Source organism: Coenobita brevimanus, chromosome 33 (assembly GCF_032717465.1).
Source record: "Coenobita brevimanus isolate Jiangsu-jjx chromosome 33, ASM3271746v2, whole genome shotgun sequence".
NCBI lineage: Eukaryota > Metazoa > Arthropoda > Malacostraca > Decapoda > Coenobitidae > Coenobita > Coenobita brevimanus.
Window position 1 is genome coordinate 32,939,204 of NC_136986.1, and position 26,800 is coordinate 32,966,003.

The window sequence follows — 26,800 nt, forward strand, 5'->3', positions numbered from 1 at the left end:
GAAGGCAGGCCGTAGAGGTAGAGGTAAATCAAGGAGAGTGAAAAGTAGTGTAGCTAGTAGGGTAAGGGCTGCTAGTGCTGTACGGCAACCTAGGGTCAGTGCGAGTGACCTTGACCGAGATAAATCTGCCTCACAGCCAACCTCCACCACCACCACCACCACCACCCGCCCTACACCGCCACGACAGGGAATCCTGGACGCCTTCGCGTGGACGGAAGGGTCAGATTTTGTGCCAGAAAATTTAGTATTTGATGAGAGCTCCTCAGGAGTTCAGCCTGCCTTCACTATTGACGAAAATGCTGAGTGTGTCGACTACCTTTTGGCCTTCCTAGATGACGAAGTCATGCAGCACATATGTGATGAGACCAACAGGTATGAATCACAACGTGCTGCAAGTGGTACAGGTGCAGCCAAGATGCAACAGTGGTCCATGCTGGGAGTGCAGGAGCTGTATGTGTTCTTTGCCCTCATGCTTCTCATGCCACACTCCAAGAAGCATGAATTGGAAGAATACTGGTCCTTGGATCCCTTACTACCCTCACACACCTTCAATAAGTACATGGCCAGAGATCGCTTCCGGAACATCATGGGAAACCTGCACTTTGCCGACAACGATGTACCTTCCCAAACCGACCCACTCTGGAAGATCCGGGAGATTCTGAGCAGAATGAAGGATAAGTTTATGTCTTTCTTCCACCCCTTTCAGAAGGTTGTCATTGACGAATCCTTGGTTTTGTTCAGAGGACGTCCTCGGTTTGTTCAGTACATTTCAAGCAAACGCCATCACTTTGGAATTAAATTCTTTGTACTGTGCGACTGTAAGACGGGGTACATCCTTGACTTCGTCATATATTCAGCCAGCACTGTTGATCTGGATAAAACACACCCCCTTGGCTTCTCAGGCTGTGTAGTGAAAGTGCTCATAGAAAAGTATTTTGGTGGGAATCATGTGCTGTATACAGACAACTACTATACGGCACCGAAACTTGCCAAATACCTTTCTGAGCACGGCATTGGCTCATGCAGCACTGTGAAAAGTAATCGTGCCCACTTCCCCAAATTCCCAGAGGCAGGAACCTCGCAGCAAGGAGACGTGGACCTACGCAAGTCTGAGAAGATGCTGGCAATACGGTGGCATGACAAGAGGATCGTGCACATGCTCGCCACCGTACATAAGGGAGAGATGAGAGACAGTGGGATGGTCGACCGTAGGACAGGCGAACCTGTGATGAAACCTGATGCTGTGTTGGACTATAATATCAACATGCGGCTGGTGGACAAGTCCGACATGATGATTGGTGAGATAGACTGCCTCAGGAAGAATACTAGGTGGTACAGGAAAGTTTTTCTGCATCTCATAAATATGACAATGCTGAACGCCTTCATCCTGTACAAGATGAAGGTCAAGCCACCCAAGTCCTTCTCCCTGAGGTTGTTCGCCAGAACTTGTGTCCAGCAGCTGCTGGAGAGATATGGTAGGGTGACAGCAGCAACTCCAAGGCGCCATCCAGTAACACTTCCCGACCGACTTGAGCAGAGGGCGTATATGGATTGGCACAGACTTGAGCTTATGCCTGCCACAGGGAAAAGGAAGGCTGCGATTCGCAGGTGTCAGGTATGTGCACATACCACCCGCCACACACCTGAGCACAAACGCACCTCTTGGCAGTGCGCTGAGTGCCAGGTTCCCCTCTGTGTTACCTGCTTCTTCGATTACCACAGCCAGAAGCAGTTCTAACAGTGCAAGTGTGAAAGCAGAATAATTTGGAAATAATGTGTAAATAACAGGTGAAAGCAATGGATGTTCAGTACATATGATTGAACAGTGTATTATAGTTTTATCTTACTGAAAGTGACAGTGAATAACATAGTGTAAGTAAAATAGAAGGGTAAATATTGAAAATAGAATAGAAAATGTAAATAGTAATGTAAGTAATTAGTAATATAAGAATATGAGTACAAATAATTTAAGTTATAACAGTGAAAGTGAATCCGTGGCTCTCTACGTATTTTACTGAATTAAAAATTATATGACTTCAGTGAAAATAAACTAATACGACTGAAGGAAACTTATGGAGAAAGACTCCAGATATATATAAGTGTGATATAGTAATAGAAATATAAAGTGTGAGGGGTTTTATGAATAACAAATGACAGAGTACCAAGAGCGAACTAGCACAAGTGCGACGATCAGACGCGCTCGTAATTTCCAATGCTTTCACAGTGCTTTTTTTTTGGAGTATGGATCCCAAACTACTTGAAAATCATAGAATAGTGTTTATAGTCTTTATATCTGGCTGTGGTAATCATATTACGGGTTGTCGGGAAGTGTAAAGTGGAGACTTCGTTACCCAACTTCAGAGGTCTCCACAAGTCCTACGGTAACCGACGAAGGCTCAACAAACATTCCAGGAGAAAGCTGAAGGTGTGTGCCATAAGCATATGTAATTTTATTATTCTAGGACTAATAACTGATTTTTGGCAAATATGTTTTGAGAGTCTGTCTGAGCCTGAATAACCCCGCTGGACACACAAAACGTTGATAAACATGCCCTCGGTGTAAGGGTTAAAAAAAAAAAAAAAAAAAAAAATTGGACTTGAACTGCTGTAGGTTTAAGTTTGGGGGGAAAATAATGGTAAATGTTCACAAAACCATAACACCGGATTCCTAAAATAATTAGGTGATTCAATTTGTTCAACTTTCTTCTGTGACGATTCTTCTCCAAACAAAAAATAAGCGAGATATTCAAAGGTCTCGAATGTGGTGATAAGTCTTTGGAAATATTAACCCCAACCTAGCTTTTTTCTTTTTCCTCAATGGTGAAAAGAAGCACGTATCTGGCAGACGCCTTCCCATAAAGGGTGGCCACAAACAAATTGCGTCCATGTCACCCTGTCCCTAGCCATTTCGTTGCTCACTACCCATCTTACACTCCCTCTCGCATATATCTCTCAACTCCATCCCCCCATCCCATCCACAGTCTCCCTTTCCCTCTACCCTTTCCGCCTTACTCATATACTCCCCTAGTTTGTCTCTTACTCTCCATCCTCTCCAATGGCCAAATCACCTCAGTGTATGTCTCCTAACTCTTTCTATCACATCCCCATCTACTGTATATCACAGCGGTCCTTCGTCATTTGTCAGTCTCTCTCCTATCTCCACATGCTCCTCTCAAATAACTCATTCCCACTGCTCTCACTCTTGACTTGTCCCTCCAACAAAGTCCAAACGTTGCTTTTATGCTTTCTTTCATTGGAGTAAAGATTACAATACTGTCATGCAGCGACTTTTTTTTATTTCCATGCTCATTTCCCTATTTCTTACCATTGCTTTCAGTGAACCAGCAACCTTTCTTCCCTGTTATACCCTTTCAAGCACTTCATTTTCCAAACTTCCATCCTTACTCATCACACTACCAAAATACATAAAAACACTCACATTTTCCATTTCCCCACTATCCACCCACACTGTGCATTCTGTGACTTCACATCCCTCGAAGATAACAACTTTACTCTTTCCTAAACTCACCATTAGATTTCGTATCTTACATTCTCTCCCAAACTTATTCGCCAAGCCTTCCAGTTCCCCTTCGTCTTCACTGAACAACACAGTATTATCTACAAACAACAGAACAGGAAACTTTCAAGCATTGCCCTGTCTCATTAAGGCCGCTTCGACATCCACCACCCCACCCTGTATCTCTTTCACAACCCCATCCATATACAAATCGATCAACCATGGAGACATGACACAAATCTGTTTCAGTGCAACATTCAGACAGAAAAACTCACCCAGCTCACTATCCACATGCACTGCAGCTCCAGCTCCTTCACACACACACACACACACACACACACACACACACACACACACACACACACACACACACATCATATCCAGCAGCTCCCCATTCACTCCATACACCCCTAACATTTTCCACATTCCTCGTCCATCCACTTTTCCACACGCCCTCCCCAAATCCACGGGGGCAGCACACAACTTCCCTCTCCTCTCCAGAACCTCCACCCCACCAAACACCTCAGGACGAACACACGAACCGCACAATCTCCCCCCCCCCCTCCTGAAACCTCCCTATTCTTAAATTTATTCCTTTGTTATTTCCCTAACTCTGTCAATAAGTATCCTACCATATACTTTTCCTATTACACTAAGAAGACAAATGCCCGTACGATTACAACAAACTCTCACGGCTTCGGCGCATTCGTTATCGCTCATTTCCAGTATTTTTCACCATGTTCAATACCAAATATGCGCAACTAAGGAATCAGCATACTAATATGGTAGAGTATCTATGAAAGTCCCGATAAACTCACTAAAGAAGGATGAACAATGGAATACGATGTTAAAACTGAAAAAGTGCTGTGGAAAGGGTGTAGAACTGTAGTATCATCTAATTCTGCCACTAAGCAACATGAAATAACCTGCAAAAGAATAAAACTATGGCCCAAGTTGAGGTAAAAGGAACATATTAAATCCTCCACTCACTAAATATATGCCAACTTGGCCCAAGGAAAATGACAGTAATGAGGTTTTCCAAGTTTGCCTATCCTTTATATTCTGTTTTATTTTACCTTAACTTGCCTCATATTTTCTTCCTTTTGCAACTTATTTCACGTAGCTCAGTGGCAGACCTATGTACAGTATTACGGCTCATCATCATTTCCACAGCACTTCTTCCTGACCCTCCCTGTGGGCAGCCACCTTGTCATGGTGGGGGGGGCTTGCGTGCCCCTGTGATCCCACAAGCCTCCCCGGGGATGTAACGACATCTGGCAGGGTCTCCCATGCGGGTAGGGTTGTGGGTGAGAGATCTGACTAAGCGCTGCCCGAAACATAGGTTACCCGTATGGGTCATCGGTGCCGGCCACCAGAGGGATTGCCTCGGTGCTCTCCTGAGTTGGTTGGCTGGGTGTCTGGGCTGGGGGGTGTTGGGGAAGGGGGTCTTTGCACTGGTGGGAGCAAACTTTCGTATCACGGGGTGTCCTTTTTGGGACACCCTCTGGGGACGAGGTACCCCGTTCCCACCAGACCGTGCTCGGTCCCCTTACTCTCTGGTAGGCGGTTTCCCTTGGCTCCTGGTGCCAATTTATATTCATCAATGTGTATATGGATATACTGAACAGTTCATTAACCACTCATGTGGTTGGTGACAAGCTGCAAGAGTCGGCATCAACTGGTCACTCTCTGGCCGACGACCCTGTACCCTCCAGGTCATCTGCCATAACTGCGAATCAAGATGCCCTTTCTTTCGAGTTGTTACCTGGTGTTTTTGTGAGACAAACTTATACAAAAACATAGTCCTCAAAATGGATAATGGTACTTCCTTCCGGAACTTGAACTGTTTTCAGATTCACAGTGGTCTAGTTACAGCATATGGATTTACCCCCAAGGTCTCTTTGCAGGGTGATGGTTCTTTATTGCTAGAAGCCAGGAATGAAGATGAGAGTTCATGCATCAAGTCCCTAACTATGGTCGCTGGTTATCCTGTATCTGCCTCTCGTCACTTGGTCCTAAATCAGTCCCGAGGGGTTGTGTATTCTCGTGACTTGATCTCATATTCTGATTCTTCCCTCTTAGAGGGGCTGGCTCCTCAGGGTGTTGTAGCAGTACAAAGAATAATGAAGAAAGTTGATGGGCTTTTAACCCCCGTGCCCACTCTTATCTTGACATTTGATCACCTTATTTTGCCAGAGGTCATCACCGCTGCATGGTGGAAGCTTAAGGTTAAACCTTATGTTCCCCGACCTAGAAGGTGCTATTATTGTCAAAAATTTGGTCATGTTCGCCGTTCTTGCAGGCGGGAAGCATCTGGCCTTCCTGAAGTTTGTGGAACTTGTGATGGAATTTCTCATGGTATCGATGATTGTTCTCAACCCTCTAAATGTTTGAACTGTGGAGGAGCACATGCAGCCTCCTCAAGGGATTGCGAGGTATACAAGTATGAATATGAAATTATTTCTGTCCGAACGAAGGAGAAAATTTCCTTTTCTGAGGCAAAGGCCAGAGTAAGGGAGCAGTTCATTCGCCCTGGGGTTACCTTTCCTGGTGCATTGACTCACCCTAAAGATACCCGGCAGGTGCCCCTGCCATCACACAATGCCCCATCAAATTCTCGAGGTTCTACTTCCCGGCCTTCTCGGCTGAGGGGTTCCATTGAGGGAGTGCAGCCTGGAAGTGGCTGTGCTTCCTCCAGGGAGGTGCCTCCTGTCTTTGGGGATGTCACCTCTGGTGGTGTTTCCAGCATCTGGGAGTGCCTCCCCCGTCCCAGCTCCTCCAGTTCCTCCTGTGACAAACACCCGTGTCGATGCTACACCAAGCTTTGACACATCCAAAACTCCCGATGTCCTTCCTGTGCAAGGTAAGTATCGCTGTGGCTCCTCGGAGTGCTCAAAAAGCAAAGCACTGCTACCGAAGATCTCCTCCTCCTTGGGACGCTCAGGGATCAGAGTGAGTGCAGGCCGGGGATGGAGTCTCGCTGACGACCCAGCCACCACCAGATAGTCATGGTACTCAGGTCATTGATGCACCTGCAAAGCTGCATGAGGCCTTGCCCTCAATTCCAGTACTGTGGGACTCGCTACTGATCATGCTTCTTGTAGTGGTGGCACTGCCTGCCCTATTCCGGCTAGGGCAGTATGCGGTCTACCTGACAAACCATTTCTTGCCCCGCCACAGAAGAAAACCATTGTCCGGCCCTCTTTTTCCTCCACATTCTCTTCAGCTGGGGGGCACACTGTACACCATCATGGTGTCCCTTTCTATGGGCAGTTCTAAGCAGCAATCTAAATCTGGGTGCTTGCCGGGGGCAAGGTTGTCTCGCCCCTCAACCTGATTCTTCTTTTGCTGTGGGTACTGTGGCATTCTCAGCCAGTATATTACAGTGGAATTGTCGAGGGCTGCATGGTAATTGGGAGGAGCTGCGGACCCTCCTGGCTTATTCCCCTTTGTGCTTGTGTCTCCAGGAAACTCTTGTAGGGCTTGCCACTCCTCATGCACCACCTGGGTACAATGCTTTTTACTCATCTCCAACCCAGGATCCTGTTGGAGGTGGTGCTTTTTTGGTGAGGGCTGACATCCCTCATCAGCCAGTCCACCTCTGGTCTGACCTCCAGTGTGTTGCTGTGCGGTTGTATGCCCACCGCTGGTATACAGTTTGTTCCATTTATTTACCACCCAACACAGCAGTCAGTAGGATGGAACTTCAGAACCTGCTTGGTCAGTTACCTACGCCCTTTCTTCTCTTGGGGGACTTTAATGGTTGCCACCCTTTGTGGGGTGACTGTCTTATTAACCAACGTGGGAGTTTGTTGGCATCCTTAATGGTGTATGAGGATCTAGCCCTCTTCAATACTGGGGCATTTACCCATTTTCACCCCCAAACAGGTTCATTTACTGCAATCGTAAAAGTGTCGCCTTATTCTTCACCAACATCCACGGACTTACCACAAATTTAAACCCAGTTCATTTTTTCCTTCAGTCCATATCCCCTTTGGCCCTTTTTCTCACGGAACCACAAATCTCACCCTCTACTGATATATTCCCATTTTGTTTTCACGGTTACCATCTCCTTTCAAACTTCTGTAACAAGGGCGGCACCTGTTGTTATATCAAATCCCAATATGCAGTTGACACTATTTTAAACTTCACTTCATCCAGTTTTGATTGCTCATTATATAAACTAAATTGTCAAAATATTACCAAATATATTTGTGTAGTTTATCACTCCCCCAATGCTTCTTCGGAACCCAGTGTATATGATTCCATATCCACATAGTTCAGTAACCTTAACCTTGCCCTTAGCACCGAAATTACCATTTTGGGTGATTTTAACATACATAATGTTGAAAGGTTATTGCATTCTGCCAGGACCAACGACGCTAGTCTAGAGTGCGAGCTTTTTGCAGAATCGTTTAATCTCACCCAGCTGGTAAAGCAACCAACCAGAATACCTCATAATCCTGACCATAATGCCCATCTCTTGGATTTATTCTTGACAAATAATCCAGATCAATACAGGATAGAGGTACTGTCACCACTTGGATCCTCTGACCACAATCTCATCAAAGCCTCATTAGTTAACCCCCCCACGTCTCCCCGTTTTGAACCTGTCAGGGTGACCCAATGGCATTTTGATAGGGCAAACTGGGATGGATTTAGAAATTATCTTGCTGACATTCCATGGCAGTCTTTCTTCTCTAGTGATATCAATTCTACCCAGTCCCACATTTGCGACTTAATACTAGCTGGTATGGATTTATTCAAATAAAGTCAACAGTTCACTAAGAGATTGAACTCTCCAAAATGATTTGATAGCAACTGTGCCAGAGCAACAGCCCAAAAGTCAATAGCATATAACTCTTAAAATCAAAAACATCTAAATCACACTCTCAACTTAAAATTGCTAGAAATCATGCAAAAGCTAAATCAAACTTTCTTCAAAATCAAGCATCAAAACTACTTAACAACCCTAATGACAATAGAATAATCTGGTCAGCTCTTAATTCTTTCAATAATAACTTTAACTCGCCCTGTCCCGACCACTTTTCCACCACTGACTCCCCCCAATCCTGACCATTCATTCATTCATTCATTGCCAGACGCCATGTATCCCAAACGGGGTGGTCAAGGGCTTAGAGTTAATTGTTTTACAGGGAGGGGCACTAATCCTCCACCAACCCCACTTGACACGTAGGGATGCCAACAGCATCTGGTGTTCCCAGGCAGTCACCCATCCAAGTACTAACCAGACCCAACGTTGCTTAACTTTGCTGATTGGATGGGAAGCGGTGTACTCAATGTGGTATTTTGGCTCAAACCTCCGCTTTTGGTGAGAAACATCGAAAAATCATACATAAATCGCTCACCTGAGGTTTAAAATACTCGATACAGGTAGCAGTACCTCCTCGCCGTACTGTGTTTTCTATCAGGCTGGCTCCAAAGAAAACGAGTTCTATGGGAGGGTAACCATTCCACACCACTCATAAACGGTATTTATTTATTTATTTGGTACGAATTTATATGTAGTACGAGAGTATATTTGTTTTCACACAGTAATATAGGCAATATAAGCATTGTTTCACTCATGAAACACATCAACATACCTGACCTTTTTTGGCAACATTACATGATCATCATTTCTGACTGTTTCTTCCTCTAATGCTATGTAAACTTTGTCCTCCACATTGTCATCAATTGGGGAATCACTCTGGCCCTGAATTTCATACCGTGGCATGACAGGTCTTTACTGGCCAGGTCACTGGTAACAGGGGAATTGCTGAGACAATGGCATGCGGGGGGAGGGAGGTCATTCTGGGTAAGGCATTGTCCCTGCCTGGCATCTTGTAGAGGTAGGTGTCTCGTGTATACGTACCAAAAATCACTTGTGATAATTGAAAATTGTGCAAATTAGGGACCTTGCAATTGATTCGTGTTTATTTATGTCAACAGGATTGGCAGTGACAAAACGTGTGGACGTCCATTCACGTCAATGGGACGCGGCAGGTTAACAAGTCATCTTCCATTCCCCTACTAAAATCTTCAGATGGCAACATTACAAATGACCCGCATGGGAAAGCGGGATATTTTTGCCAGTACATTTACCAGAAACTCTACCACAGACGATACCAGCCAGAGTGTCCCAGTACTAGAACTTGACTATCCCGAAATTGCCCCACTTAAAATACAGACAAAACACGTAAAATCCATCCTAGACAATTTTTCTACCAACAAAGCCCCAGGCCCGGATGGAATTCCGCCAAATGCTTTGAAAAAGTATTCCCCTGAACTTGCCTCTGTTTTAACTAAATTATTCAGACTATGCATACGTACTTTATTTCCAAATTCATGGAAAGAAGCCAATATCCACCCACTACCGAAGAAAGGAAATTCCTCTGACCCCTCTGATTACAGACCAATAGCTGTCTCATCTTCTCTTCATAAGGTATTTGAAACGTTAATTAAATAAGCACATTGTTAAACACCTTGAATCCAACAACTTAGTGACAGACAATATGGTTTTCGCCACAAAAGATCTACCATTGGCATACTCAATCTTTTAACTCATACCATCCATCAATCAATTGATCTACATGGAGAAACTCATCCAGTAGCTCTTGATATTTCTAAAGCTTTCGACAGAGTATGGCACCGTTCCCTGCTGTCCAAACTCCCTTGCTATGGACTAACGTCCTTTGTTCCTTTGATTTCTTCATATCTTAGTGACAGGAAAATATGAGTAAAAGTAGATGATGTACTGTATATTACAATTTCCACTCATTTAACACCGGCGTGCCACAGGGATCAGTTCTGGCGCCAACCCTATGCCTGGTTCATATTAATGATCTGTTTATGTCACCAACAATCCCATCCACTCATACGCAGATGACTCAACACTACATTGTTCATTCACACTGACACCCATTTACAAAGTCTAATAACACAACCTTTCATTCCATCTCCATAAATTGACCTATCTACGATCAGTGAATGGGGACAAAACAACCTTGTCTTTTTTAATGCTAGTAAAACTAAATATATACAATTTATAATAGACAGATATTGCTAGATTCGCACATTACCTTCAGTGCTACTAATATTCCCATCTCCAAAAGTATTGAAATTCTTGGCGTCTCACATAGCAGTGCCCTCAAGCTGGATCTCTCATGTTAGATCACTTGCTAAAACCGCCTCAAAGAAACTTGGATTATTGTACAGAGTCCGTAACTTCTTCGCTGATGAGCAGTTAGCAATAATTTTAAAAAGTCATTGCACTCACAGCTTGGATATTGCTCACCCTTGTGGAATGGATGTGGAGAGGTTGCATTAAAACAACTAGACAAAATTAAGACCAAAGCTGTTAGAATTATTAGCAACCCTGCCATTACAATTTTTTTATTACTTTTTTATGTGAGGAAGAAGGAACCAAAGGCAACGAACCTGCAAAACTATTCCTTCCAAGAGAAAAACAAAATATAAGAGAGAGCCAAATTCAAGATCCGATCATTTCTAGGTGCCTGGACACACTGTGTTTGAAAAACTGGAGATCATAGGAAGTAGGAAATACAGACAGAGGGAGACAGTTCCAGAGTTGACCTGTTGCATAAATGAAGGACTGTGAGTAACGGTTAACTCTTGTATTAGAGAGTTGGACAGAAAAGGGATGAGAGTTTGCAGCTAGATGGGTGCTATTGTGGGACTACATATTATAATTGCAAATCATAATAGATAGATAGATAAATAGATAGATAGAGAGACAGAAGCAGGGAGTCAAATGATGAGAAGGTATTGTGTCTGCGAGAATCGAGCAACGCTAAACATGCTTACACACTCTTAACGCAAGGACTGCTTGATAGGCACACGACAGTGCCTAGTAACCATACACACACATATACACACATACTCACACACAGGCTTCTTAAACTTTCCATCCACGAGGAACACACGTGACACACCCCTGCTACACCAGAATTTAGGAAAGAGAGCTTAGACGGAGGTTAGCAACAGAACAGGCAACAGGGAAGGAGACAGGCCTCAGAGGAGACAGGTCACAGTGAGAAGGGCTTGGCAATTTGAGAGAGAGAGAGACAGAGAGATAGATAGCGGGACGGGACTCTATACTTACGCTCTGTGTGAGAGACTTGTTAATATTTCCAAGACAAATAAAAATAGTCCCATACTATTCTTTACCTCTCCTGTCACTACATGACAAATGGGAAGCTACTCCAAGATATAAAGTCCGCTCGTCCACAAGTCATAGATATATATATATATATATATATATATATATATATATATATATATACATAACTTCTCTACAAGTAAATACAAAGTCTTTTATGACACAAAGTCATTTATGACATTTGGTAGCAGCGAACGTATACGAACCTCGTCTACGAATCAACATTGAATTCCTACAAAATATCAAGATTGAAAACAAAAAGAATACCTCTCACAACCAACAACTTGCAAACAGCTCCTGACACTTCTCTCCAACCAGCCCCCTCCGTCTCCCCGGATCATCATGCTGATGCAGAGGTGAATAGATCACACGACGCCTTGCAAGTAGTTTAACAAAACATTGATACGATCTTGCAATTTCTACGACGAACCAGCGAATCTACGGACATCGTCTCCGAATTAAAAGCAAATTTCTACAAAAGCAGGCGATACTCTACAAGATTAGCTTCAGTCTACAGTGAATCCCTACAAAATACAGCCTACAATGCAAATAGTCTACAAGTCTACGAAACAACTCTATAATCTTCATGTAACTTCAAGCAGCAACAAGAATATAAAACAAAGCAAGTAAAGAAGAGGAAAAACCAAAGCAACAAGCACACAAAATCCCCCACCACTCACTCCCGCCTACGCCTGACGCAGAGGTCAAGACACGCAGCAAAACACCAGAGCCACATTTATAACGTGACTTACTTACCTTTCTTCACCCAGCTTAAGCATCGCTACTCAGTATTCACCACAGCTACCAGTGTGGGAAGCCGACGTCACCATGTGCTGAGACGACAACACGGTAATCAACCCACGAAGGACAACGCTATCACCACATGCAACACCACTCACACCATTTCCTCCACGGTAAAAATTAGTGAGTTACATAGTTACTTCATTTATACAATACACAGTGATAGACAATAAGCTTCTGCACAAACATATAAAACGTGCTGTATAGTTACAACTTAAATACACATACTTACTTCAGTTATCTGCATACTCGTAACTTAAACACTAAATAATCACCAACAATAAATATTCTACACTGTATATATTCATTCATTTATTATAACATTTATTTACTACCAACGAGTGTTACCATTTATACCTACATAAAATACGTGTTTCATACATACAACTATACATTATTACATCTACAGAGTAATAAAGAAAATATACAATCACAGTTACTCAGTGAGCAATTAAAAGAACTGTATTAAACATTTATTAATTAAAGCTACCTAGTGGAAACAGATAAATTAACTTACAAGGAAAAAAAAAAATGGCCAACACAAATGCCGTTAGCAAGAGTGAACATCTTCAACACAATCGTGAAGACAATGATTTCCACACAGTGCTGACACACATATTACCCACGATAGGTACAAGTGAACAACAAATCAGTGTGTATAGTTAATACTGTATATATGTATATATATTTTTTTATATAAAATAACAAAATATGGGACTATATAATATCATTTTATAATCTCTGTGCAATATAAACTAAACTTTAAAAAAGTATCCCAAGGAAATTAGCCAGTAATTATGCAACCATGAACAACATGGAAAAAGCGTAAACAAGCAAAGAAAAACAAACTATAGAAAATCAATACATACAAAAAAAAGAAAAAAAAAAGAAAAGTAAGAAAGAAAAAAGAGAAATAGAATAAGATCACATAACAAACAAATGAAAATAAGTGTAAGTGTTACTACATATGCCAAAATACCACATAAACTACAAACAAAAAAGCAAATTGTTGTCTCCACAAACAAGTGGCATGGCACATCATCACTATCATCGACCGCAGCATATGTTAGGACTGCAATTATTACAATTATGTAACTCCATATAATTATGTAACGACAAACGATTACATTATGTTACACTTGCTACAATTATGTAACTACAATCAATATGTACCAATTTATGTGACAGTTGCATTAACAAGATGTAACTTTTATGTAACTTTAACTACAATTATGTAACTACAAACAATACTACAAACATTATGTACCTTTTCTGTGACAGTTGCATTAACAAGATGTAACTTTTATGTAACTTTAACTACAATAATGTAACTACAAACGATATGTAACAATTATGTAACGACAAACGATTGCATTATGTTACACTTTGCCAATTAACAGTTGCATTAACAAGATGTAACTTTTATGTAACTTTAACTACAATTATAAGGCCAAGACACTTATGTAATAGTTGCATTAACAAAATGTAACTACAGTTATAAGGCCAACACAATTATGCATTAACACAATATAAGTCATACAATTATAGCACAATTCTGTATTACCAGTATCATCATACAAGTTAGGTGAAATATTAGACATTACTAAAGTGATAACTCTATGTAATGTATAACCTAGCAGTATTACCATTGCACAATTATATGCGTACGTCTGTTGTACATGCATGTCTTACAAAGTGTTATACAACAACCATTGCATTTATTCAAATATGTATACAACTTGTTTAAAATGTAATATTACTGAATAATCGCTATTTACTATATTATATGTTTACAATATTCATACAATTATGTTACTTTTACAATATTATGTATTTCACTTAATTAGCTTATAAGTTCATTATAATGTGTATATAATATATATTAATATGTTAGGACTATTGACTGTCGATGGTACGCCATTTTCGCGCGGCCGAGCAGTATGTGGGACTACATATTATAATTGCAAATCATAATAGATAGATAGATAAATAGATAGATAGAGAGACAGATAGAAGCAGGGAGTCAAATGATAAGAAGGTATTGTGTCTGCGAGAATCGAGCAACGCTAAACATGCTTACACACCCTTAAGCAAGGAATGCTTGATAGGCACACGACAGCGCCTTGTAACCATACACACACATATACACACATACTCACACACAGGCTTCTTAAACTTTCCATCCACGAGGAACACACGTGACACACCCCTGCTACACCAGAATTTAGGAAAGAGAGCTTAGACGGAGGTTAGCGACAGAACAGGCAACAGGGAAGGAGACAGGCCTCAGAGGAGACAGGTCACAGTGAGAAGGGCTTGGCAATTTGAGAGAGAGAGAGGCAGAGGGATAGATAACGGGACGGGACTCTATACTTACGCTCTGTGTGAGAGACTTGTTAATATTTCCAAGACAAATAAAAATAGTCCCATACTATTCTTTACCTCTCCTGTCACTACATGACAAATGGGAAGCTACTCCAAGATATAAAAACCGCTCGTCCATTAATCTAAAATATATATATAACTCAACCACAAAGGAACCTACACAGTCTTTTATGACACAAAGTCATTTATGACACTATGCACCCGTCGTAGGGGTGGAGGAATGCATGCAGACAGTTCAGAGGAGCAGTGACCATTCAAGTAGCGATAGAAAAGAGATAAAGATGCAACAGTGCAGCGAAGAGACAAAGGTTGAAGGGAGTCAGTAAGAGGAGGAGAGTTGAGGCGAAAAGCCTTTGACTCCACCCTATTGAGAAGAGCTGTATGTGGGGAGCCTCCCCACACGTGAGAGTTGTACTCCACACAGGGGCGGATAAAACCCCTGTATAGAGTCAACAATTGTGCAGGGGTAAAGAAGGAACGGAGTCGGCTTAGCACACCCAATCTCTTGGAAGCAGATTTTACAAGAGATGTAATATGAACTTTCCAAGACAAGTCCCGAGTAAATGAAACCCCAGCATGTTCAAGGATGATGCAGGATTAAGCTGAATATTATCAAACATTAGTGGGTATACCTGTGGAAGATATTGTCGGGTTGATAGGTGCAAAAACCGAGTCTTTGATGTATTAAAAACAACAAGATTATTTTTACCCCAGTTAGAGATATGAGCTAAGTCAGACATTAGGTGTGCCATAGCGTCATCCCTTGTTTGTTGAAGTAACTGCTGAGATGGACGTTGCGGAATCGAATGGAAAGGTGAAGGGTGGAGTCATCAGCATATGAGTGGATAGGGTTAGATGTACAGCTTAGAAGGTCATTGATGAATAAAAGGAAGAGAGTTGGTGATAGGACAGAGCCCTGAGGAACACCACTGTTAATAGATCTAGGAGAAGAACGATGGCCGTCTACAACAGCGGCTATAGAACGACCAGAAAGGAAGCTAGAGGTGAAGGCACAGATAGAAGGATAGAAACCGTAAGAGGGCAGTTTGGAAATTAAAGATTTATGCCAGACTTGATCGAAAGCCTTAGAGATGTCAAGTGCAATGGCAAAGCTTTCATCAAAGTCCCGAAAGTAGGATGACCAGGAGTCTGAAAGGTAGGTGAGAAGATCGCCGGTGGAGCGTCCCTGACGGAACCCATACTGACGATCAGAAGGAAGGTTGTGATAGGAAAGATGCTTTAAAATTTTTCTATTAAGAACAGACTCAAAAACTTTTGAGATACAGGATGTTAAAGCAATTGGACAATAGAGGGTTGGGAATGGTCACCCTTCTTTGGGACTGGCTGAATGAGAGCAAACTTCCAGCAAGAAGGAAAGTTACAAGTTGACAGACAAAGGCGAAAGAGTTTGCCTACCTCCTCTGCAAGTAAGAAGGAATGTTGCCTTCCTTGCATTATTTTACAGATATTTTTTTGGCAAATGCTCAGACGAAGTTGCATCCATGATGCCACTTCTCCATGCCTTCCCTCGTGCTACACGGGCATCTGGTAGTGCTCATGACTGGAATGTCACTCAGCAATACTGCAGAACTTCTGCCTATCAGAATTCTTTCATTCCCCGAACTGCATCTCTCTGGAACTCGCTTCCTCAGAGTTGTTTCCCTCCAAATTTCAACCCACAGCTGTTCAAGTCTAATTGTTATATATATTTTATGAACAGAAGACACCAGTAATCTGGTGTATGGATTATTTTTTAAATCCATTTGAATTTCTTCCTCCGTTAAAAAAAAAAAAAAAAAAGGCAGAAGTTTGCATGGACAGCAGAGACTCAGAAAGCCTTCGACGAACTCAAGCACGCATTGGCAAGCTCTCCAGTATTACTGTACTGAGACCAGAATCAGCCACTTATCTTGCCGCTAGTGACCATGGTATTGGTGGAGTCCTGTCACAGAAGAAGGATGACAAGGAGTATGTAGATGCATATTACAGCAAGAAGCTCAGCCCACCAGAGCGGAACTACTGTGTGACCCTTAAGGAGCTCTTGGCAGTGATGAAGAGCCTTGATTTCTTCCATCCTTATCTGTACGGGTCAAACTTCATCATCAGGATGGACCATGCGGCACTCAAATGGCTGAAAATGCTGAAGAATCCGAAAGGACAATTGGCACACTGGCTCGGGAAGCTAGACCAGCACAATTATGAGGTGCAACACCATCCTGGGCGGGTACATGGCAATGCTGACAGCCTGAGTCGTCGCCCTAGTGATCCAGAGTGCCAGCAGTGTAGTAAAAAGGAAGATCACAGTAAGAAATGCAGCCATACTGCAATGACAGGGCCAGCATCAGATGAAGACCTGAAGAGGATGCAGATGGAGGATGCAGATTTACAACCAGTGCTAGAATGGCTACAGCAGAGTACGGTGCGACCATCTTAGGAAAAAGTTTCCAGGATAAACCCTGCAGCCAAGAGCTACTGGAGTCACTGGGACATTCCTCATTTGAACAACGGACTACTGGGGCATCAGTGGGAGACAGCCAATGGCCTCAACAAGTATTGGCAACCGGCGGTTCCAAAGAAGATGAGGTCTGAGATCTTGGATGAGTCCCATAACCAGATCACTAGTGGGCACCTTGGAGTGAAGGAAACTTTAAGCTGGCTGTGATAGAGGTTCTACTGGATTTTTTTTTTTATGCGAGGAAGAAGGAACCAAAGGCCATGAGCCCGCAGTAACAGTTCCCTCCAAGAGAAAAACAAAATACAATAGAGAGCCAAATTCAAGATCCGATCATTTTGAGATGCCTGGACACACTGCGTTTGAAAGAGTGGAGATCATAGGCAGCAGGAAATACAGATAGAGGGAGACAGTTCCAGAGCTGACCTGTTGCATAAATGAAAGACTGGGAGTAATGGTTAACTCTTGCATTAGAGAGTTGGACAGAAAAGGGATGAGAGTTTGCTGCCAGACGGGTGCTATGCACCCGTCGTAGAGATGGAGGAATGCAAGCAGACAGTTCAGAGGAGCAGTGACCATTTAAGTAGTGGTAGAAAAGAGATAAAGATGCAACAGTGCGGCAAAGAGACAGAGGTTGAAGGGAGTCAGTAAGAGGAGGAGAGTTAATGAGACGAAAAGCCTTTGACTCCACCCTATTGAGAAGAGCTGTATGTGGAGAGCCTCCCCACACATGAGAGTTGTACTCCACACAGGGGCGGATAAAACCCCTGTATAGAGTCAACAATTGTGCAGGGGTAAAGAAAGAGTGGAGTCGGCTTAGCACACCCAATCTCTTGGAAGCAGATTTTACAAGAGATGTAATATGATCTTTCCAAGATAAGTCCCGAGTAAATGAAACCCCAAGCATGTTCAAGGATGATGCAGGATTAAGCTGAATATTATTAAACATTAGTGGGTATACCTGTGGAAGATTTTGTCGGGTTGATAGGTGTAAGAACTGAGTCTTAGATGCATTAAAGACAACCATATTATTTTTACCCCAGTCAGAGATACGAGCCAAGTCAGACATTAGGTGTGCCATAGCCTCATCCCTTGTTTCTTGAAGTAACTGTTGAGATGGGCGTTGCGGGAACCGAATGGAAAGGTGAAGGGTGGAGTCATCAGCGTATGAGTGGATAGGGTTAGATGTACAGCTTAGAAGATCATTGATGAATAAAAGGAAGAGAGTTGGTGATAGGACAGAGCCCTGAGGAACACCACTGTTGATAGATCTAGGAGAAGAACGATGGCCGTCTACAACAGCGGCTATAGAACGACCAGAAAGGAAGCTAGCGATGAAGGCACAGATAGAAGGATAGAAACCGTAGGAGGGCAGTTTGGAAATTAAAGATTTATGCCAGACTCGATCGGAGGCCTTTGAGATGTCAAGTGCAATGGCAAAGCTTTCGCCAAAGTCCCGAAAGGAGGATGACCAGGAGTCTGAAAGGTAGGTGAGAAGATCGCCAGTGGAGCGACCCTGACGGAACCCATACTGATGATCGGAAAGAAGGTTGTGATAGGAAAGATGCCTTAAAATTTTTCTATTAAGAATTGACTCGAAAACTTTTGAAATACAGGACGTTAAAGCAATTGGACGATAGTTGGAGGGTTGGGAGTAGTCACCCTTCTTTGGGACTGGCTGAATGAGAGCAAACTTCCAGCAAGAAGGAAAGGTACAAGTTGACAGACAAAGGCGAAAGAGTTTGCCTAGGCAGGGTGTAAGCACAGAAGCACAGTTCTTGAGAACAACAGGAGGGACCCCATCAGGCCCATATGCATTGTTAGTACTGAGGCCAGTGATGGCAGAAAATACATCAACTGAAGAAATTTTAATGTCAGCCATGAGGAAGTCAGAGGGGAGAAGTGATGGAGGAACAGCACCGGAATCGTCTAAGGTGGAATTGGAGGAGAAAGTCTGTGCGAAGAGATCTGCTTTATCAGTAGAAGAAATAGCTACAGAACCATCAGAGTAGAAAAGAGAAGGGAAGGATGATGAGGTAAAGTTGTTAGAAAGATTTTTGGCAAGGTGCCAGAAGGAGCGGGAAGAATTCGAGTTGGAGAGTTGAGAGCATTTAGTATGGATGAAATTATTTTTAGTAGAGCGAAGAACAGACTTAGCACGATTCCGGGCAGAAACATAAAGATGATGTGATTCAGGGGTGGGATGGCTCCAGTACCTTTTGTAGGCCTTCTCCTTGTTGCGGACAGCATTAGAACAAGCGTGATTAAACCAAGGCTTTCTTGCGTTAGTCAAAGGATATGAGAAAGGAATGTATGCTTCCATGCCCGAGAGAATAACCTCCGTAATGCGCAAGGCACACTCAGATGGCTCACGGCCATGGAAGCAATAATCATTCCAGGGAAAATCAAAGAAGTACTGCCTGAGGGCCTCCCAGTCCGCGGCTCCAAAATGCCACAGACGACGTTTCCCTGGAGGGTCCACAGGCCGTACTGGAGTGATAGGACAGGTTAAGGTAATAAGGTTGTGATCGGAGGAGCCCAACGGAGAGAAAAGATTAACAGAGTAAGCAGAAGGATTAGTTGTGAGGAAGAGGTCAAGTATGTTGGAGCTCTCTCCAAGGTGGTCAGGGATACGGGTAGGGTGCTGTACAAGCTGCTCTAGGTCGTTAAGGATAGAAAAGATGTAGGCTTGTTCACCAGGAGGATCCGTGAAAGGAGAGGAGAGCCAAAGGTGGTGGTGAACATTGAAATCTCCAAGAATGGAGATTTCAGAGAAAGGAGAAATGGACAGAATGTGTTCCATCGGAGAAGTAAGATAGTCGAAGAATTTTTGATAGTCAGTAGAATTAGGGGATAAGTAAACAGCACAGATATATTTAGTCAGAGAATGACAGGAAAGCCGAAGCCAGAGTGTGGAGAATTCAGAAGAATCAAATTCAGGAACACGAGAGCAAGATAAGTCGTTGCGTATGTATACACAACAGCCACCTTTGGCTTTGAAATGAGTATAGAGAAAGTAGGAGGATACAGAAAAGGGTTTGCTGTCAGTTGCCTCAGACAACTGAGTCTCTGTTAGAAAAAGAAGGTGAGGTTTAGAGGAGGAGAGGTGGTGCTCAACAGAGCAAAAGTTAGATGAAAGGCCGCGAATGTTGCAGAAATGAAGAAGAAGAGAGTCAGACAGTGGTTCCAGGCACCTCGAGTCGTCACCGGGAGAGGGGCAGATGGCGGGGGCATTTATGGTCCCCCCCCCCTGGGGACTCCGAGGCTTGATTAATCGACGCCATTTTTGGTGAATTTTGAATAGGAAGTGTAGTGTGTACTGTGCATGTAGTTTGGTGAAGACAGTTAGAGAAATTTGTACTGGAGAACATGCTGGCCTACTCTCTGTGTAACTGAGACACTGAAAAAGTTCAGCAAAGGGGGATGGTCTGGAACTAGTCCTGAGGGCCGATGAAACGGGAGCTCCAGCACTCCCTGTCATCAGCTTTCCATTCACCTCGGGAGTACTGCCCTGCTCGACTGGTGCATCAGGATGCTGAAGAGTAGTGTCGGGCCTGTGATGTGTGCTGTGCCAAGAAAGGACCCAAGAAACGAGATTGCACCCCTCTCCAGCTGTACCAAGTGGGTGCACCGATGGAAAGAGTCGCAGTGAACATTGCTGGACCTTTGCCACTCACTGATAGAGGAAACTGGTATATGTGTCACCATGGACTACTTCACAAAGTGGCCAGAAGCTTATGCCATCCCCGATCAAGAGGCTGCGACTGTTGCTCAGGTGTTGGTTGATCCGTTTTTCTGTCGTTTTGATGCCAAAAGAGCTACATTCAGACCAGGGTAGAAACTTCGAGTCTGCTGTGTTCCGTGAGTGGTACAAGTTACTGGGGATCAAGAAGACCAGGACGACCCCCATAAGGCCACAGACAGATGGGATGGTGGAGAAATTCAACTGGACCAAGGGACAAGAGCTGGCTACACTCCTGCAAAACTGATGTTGGACCACGAGTTACGCTTACCCATTGACTTGTTAATGGGGAGACCACCTGGAGAAGAGCTGCCTACAGACACCACCAGCTATGCGAAGCACCTTCAGGAAAGTATGGCTGAGGTACATCATCAAGTGCGAGGAGCCCTTAAGTTTTCAGGAGAGGTGATGAAGTGCAAGTATGATGCCATGGCAAATAAGGCGAGCTTCAAGGATGGTGACCAAGTTTGGTTATACAATCCTCAGCAAAAGAAGGGACAATCACCGAAGCTGCAAAGCCCATGGGATGGGCCTTACACTGTGTTGGACCGCCTATTAGATGTAACGTATCGGATTCGGGGAGGCAGGAGGTCTCGCCCAAGGGTAGTACACGTGAATCGTCTGTGGCATTACCATGGTCTAGGATAGTTCAGCTGGGACGTCTCCGAGGAATTGTGTTCACCCACAGCCGAGGATGTTGAGGAGGACCAAGGAGCTGAAGTGCAAGAGGATGGTGACAGTTTCCCAAGAGAAGAAGCAAATCAGGGGGAGGACCAAGACATTCCTGGAGGATTGAACTGTGTGGAGGAGCAAGGACATCGTCGAAAGCGGAATAGAAGAAGACCTGACAAGTTGAAAGATTATTTTGTGTATAGTTAGATGTTCCATTAAGCTTAAGGATTGTGTTTGTATATACTGTATTGTGTAGTACTGTCGGGACGACAAAGATCTAGGGAGGGGGTAATGTTAAGAAGTGAATTTGCCAGTTTGGTAGCGATTTTTCTCGATGCTCCTGAAGTTTACGGTAGCTAGTTCCAGTATGAGTCACAGTTGCCAGTTAGCCTGCTGTTTGTGAGCGTATTTACTTTGTAAGTTATGCATTAATTTTTGTGCTCTTTTTCTCCATAATGTTTTATTTAATTGATTGCTTGTTAAATTATGTAGTTTAAGTTTGTATGGTTAATAATTTAGAGTGTTATGTAAGATGAGACAACTCTAGCATGTTTTGATGTACCGGCAACTGTGCTCTTTCTCTAGAATACACCAGAAATGTGAAAAAATATAGAAGTTTCGAGAGTTATGCAAGTTTATATAAGATGGTGTGGAGACTATTTCAAGTTCAGTCGGGTTTCAATTCAGTTTGAGTGAAGAGCAGTCGGTGTTGGTGCAGTGCTGTTAGTGATGTTTGTGAAGAGTTGCTGGCAAGCATTATGTGTAATTACTGTCAGTGAATTATTTTCGGTATTGTGTAATAAGTGAAGTGTTAGCAAGCATTAAGTGTACTAACAGTAAAGTGTTGTCAAGCATTGTGATAGCAATAGTAAAGTGTGTATTGCTCCAGTACTTGTGAGAACAGCGAAGAGAAGTTGGAAAGCATTAAGTGGAATTAGGACTACTTGGAAAATAAAGACAGTGAACTTTAAGGAGCCAGTGTTTATTTTTGCCTCAACTGATCTTGTGTACTGTACACCTTAAGCTGATCATAGGAAGAACAACTCACTGGGCAACGTCATTCCTGTACTGTACTACTGCTGTTGGAGCCTGTGGCAGTGTGGGGTGAGGAAGTAACAATATGAAGAGAATCATAATACATCTTTTACACTTCAAGGTAAAACATGCCCATCACATTGACTTGATATTAGTTCACTGGCATTTTCTTGTGTTAATGTGAATATATATATTTCTGAGTATTTAATATGGGTAAATATCGGTTTTCATCCCATATTGCTTTTTCCTACGAAACCTAGGCTATTCTGATGTTTTTTTGATGATTCATTCGATTTTGAGCACCATTTCTGTCGGAAATGACCAAATTTTGAGATAAGACCCCCCTCCCCCCGTCCCCCTGCAATAATAGGGGATCACTGGGGAAGCGGGGATTTTAGGGAGGGGAGAAACACAGAATTGGTCTTTTCCGAGTGAAATGAAGCTGATAATCGAATGAATCATACCAAAAACTATCGGAAAAACCAAGGTTTCGTGGATAAAATACGAAGCTCAAACCTATCCTAACCCTAACCTAAAACCTAACCGAACCAAACCTAACCTAACCAACATAAAACCTAACCGAACCTAACCTCAAACTTAACCTAACCTAACCACACCAAATCAAACCTAACCTAACCTAACCAAACTAAACCTAACACAACTCAACATGACCAAAACTGAAGGTAACCCACTATTCAAACCTTACATCTTACCTTACTCGTCAGAATCTGCCCTCAGTGATACCAGGGATAGCAGGTGCAGGTACTGAGGAAGGCCTGGTGCAACCACGAAGTGGGGGATACAGCTTCGCCACCTCCTTGAAAATGCTTGAACCGTTGTTTTCACAGCAACTTTGAATAATGAGACCGGGAACCGAGGGACACATGCTGCACTGGACCGCCACATCTACTCTGATTTTGAAATGAAAGCTGGAGTTAGTGGGGGGAGCAGCGAAAACGTTGATTGGCTGTAGGTGATCTGGTGACGGCTGTGATTGGCTCGCTTCGCGTCGAGAGCTCGGTTTGAACCGAATTTCGTTGAGCCAGGAAGTTATCCTAACTGGGTTGGAAGGGGCAGGGTGGGGAGTGGGTACCCAAATATTATTATATCTACCTTAAAGCGACGGAAGTATGTAAGGAAAATGTTATGAACTTGAAGGGATGAGTGTGCAGAACATAATAATATTGACAGGAATGATTATAGGCTGAAAACCGATATTATCCTTAATATGTTCACATACTGAATTATATATATACATATAGCAACATTTAGACAACGTTTCCGGATAATGTTCCAACATTGTTGCGATATAACGTTATAAGTAAATGTTTTTACAACGTTGTTCCAACGTTAGAACTAATATAACTTATAAAGAACCTTCCCACAACGTTGAACATGCATTGTATGTTTGCTGGGTACAAAGGTAGGCAGTTTACCTTCAAGGTGATTATGGTCAAATGAAACCCCCCTCGATGTGGAAGTTTACAAGGATTTATAAGTTCATTTTTGTAATAAAAAAAAATCGCTTGTACTCACCCCAAAAACGTGGGGTGCATTGAGATACAGTGTTAGGGTGAACTGAAACAGATTAACAGTTGCTTGCAGTAATCATAATATAAACTGAAAGAACACCCTTATAATTATTGTTTAATACCATTGATATCTGAAGCAAAATAGGATCATTTTAAACAAATAATATCTCTTATATACCGGTAAATATATATATATATAATTACGGAACAGAGAGATAATGAAAACTTCAAGTGAGAATACTAAAAATCACTACTGTCCCGCAAAGTTCCAGGTTCAAAACAAAAGAGTTAGGTAAAATTACAAGTTAAAGTTTAATGCTCAAACTAACAACTAAACATTCAGGACTCATAAGGATAATGTAATGGCAAAAAACAGGTTAAATATATGGTTAACTGCAATAGCCTCTATCAACACGAAATTAGCAAGAGTAAATTTATCTAAGTCAGCCCTGATAAAATGAGAAAACCGGATAATGCTCAGTTAATGCAAGATATATTATTACAGATACAAAATATTATTACTACTGGCTGACAGTAAAACTTTACATTAATCACAAAAACCTTACCAGGCCTACGAATTAACACCCTATGCTATACAGTACAAGAAAAAATGCAACAACACTTATACTCAAATTATACAGCAGCTAGATGGTTGGAGACTTCCTGAGCACTCACAAAAATAATAACAACTGTACAGGGGAGGACAGAGATGTGAACAAAATGAGGAGTAGATCTAAGTGGCAATTAATGCAGAGACTGAGCTCATTATATAGGGGCCGGCAGAGCTTGATACAACTTGTAAGAAGGACGCGCAAATGAAGCCATAGGGGACAAAGAGTTGACACTCCTGCTCTGAACAACAGAAAGAACGACTTACTCTACTATAAGGGGGAGAAGGGGGGAGTGAGGTAAAACACGCTAGCCTGGTCACTATGGAAGCCACGAGGCGAATCGTGATCAAACATGCGGCATACTGTACGTTAGAATTATACAAAGGATGATGAAATCATAGGCTATGTAGCAATATATATATATATATATATATATATATATATATATATATATATATATATATATATATATGGGAAATATTGATTTGTGATATATAAAAAAGGGATCCTCTTGCTACATACTGTAGTGGCATGGGAAGAGTTTTATATACTGATTACGGTACTATGCTTCTCCCTAGCTTTTTTTTTTTTTTTCTTTATGTGTCCGACTCAGGGCATAGGCTTCACAGCCCATTCCCAAGGCCCAGTAGCCTACTCCATCTACATTCCTTACACCTCCACATGTCACCACTTCGGTGCTAACACCCACCATCCATATTGAATACATGCTAGGGCTGTCTCATACAGGACTGGTGTATTGATATTAGCGGGGGTATTTTAATGACATGTCGGCGGGCCTTTTGGCAGATCAGTAATCTCTGCTTTAATGAATTCAAATCCTTAAACTGTTCCTTGCCCCAGCCAGGATTCGAACCTGGGTCCATTAGGACAGCAGGCCACCTCTCTACCAATTCAGCCACCGCCTCCCCCATTATACTGTCTTTTACGTGCTTTTTAAAGTCTGCAGAAGCTTTCACCGTCCCCTTATTCCTTATTTTTTATTTATTTTTTACGTGTCCGACTCAGGGCAAAGGCTTCAGGACCTATTTCTTGGGGGCAGTGAATCACAAGGCCCATTAGTCCTCTTACACCTCCACATGTTACCACTTCGGGGCTGACACCCACCTCATACAGGATTGGTGTATTGGTATTAATAGTAAAAAGTGTGCCTGACAATACCACTGGTCTACTGATTAAGTGCACCATTTCAGCCTCTTCAATATCATTTTGTTTGTGGTAGTCATACAGACTGTTCATCCTTCTTTCTAAGAATTTAATTGTCACACTGGTTTTTCCCTAGATTCAGAACTCTCCCTAAGTATACTTTCTTATCATAGTTCACAGTATAGAGCAGTACTTCACTTGCACATGCAGACTGAAAATAGATGATAAAATTATATTAAGAATAGAAGAGGTAACATAAATTACAAACAACTAATAGAAAGACTACACGCAGTTAGAATAAGCTATGTGCATATAAAACAGTGAAGTGTGTGTCTCAATTCACCCCTACAAAAAATTGTTGGATAAACTGAGACAATATTATACTTTAAATTTCAGAAATAATGATAAAGATATTTTATTTCCTTCTGAATCAAATAAAACCTAAACCTTTTAAGAGTTCACATGCAAGAATTTAAGGGTTTTCCATAATAAATGACTTCAGTACGGCAAGTTTACGAAAAGTTTGATTTTTACTACACAAAATTTTACTGGGATGCATTTTTGTACACCTTACAATAATGGGTGTAACATACAGTTAACTTTTTCCCACTGAAAAGCTGTATTAGCAAAATTTGTATTGGATACCCTGAAGTACCTTATCAGCATAATAGAAAAAGATGTTGATGCATTCAACATTATAATGTTGA

At 42.4% G+C, this 26,800-nt stretch overlaps 1 pseudogene; it reads right to left on the reverse strand.

Annotated features, from left to right (window-relative positions):
• Window positions 1-8,717: 8,717 nt before the first annotated feature.
• LOC145395944 (5S ribosomal RNA) lies at window positions 8,718-8,832 on the reverse strand (annotated as a pseudogene).
• Window positions 8,833-26,800: the final 17,968 nt, after the last annotated feature.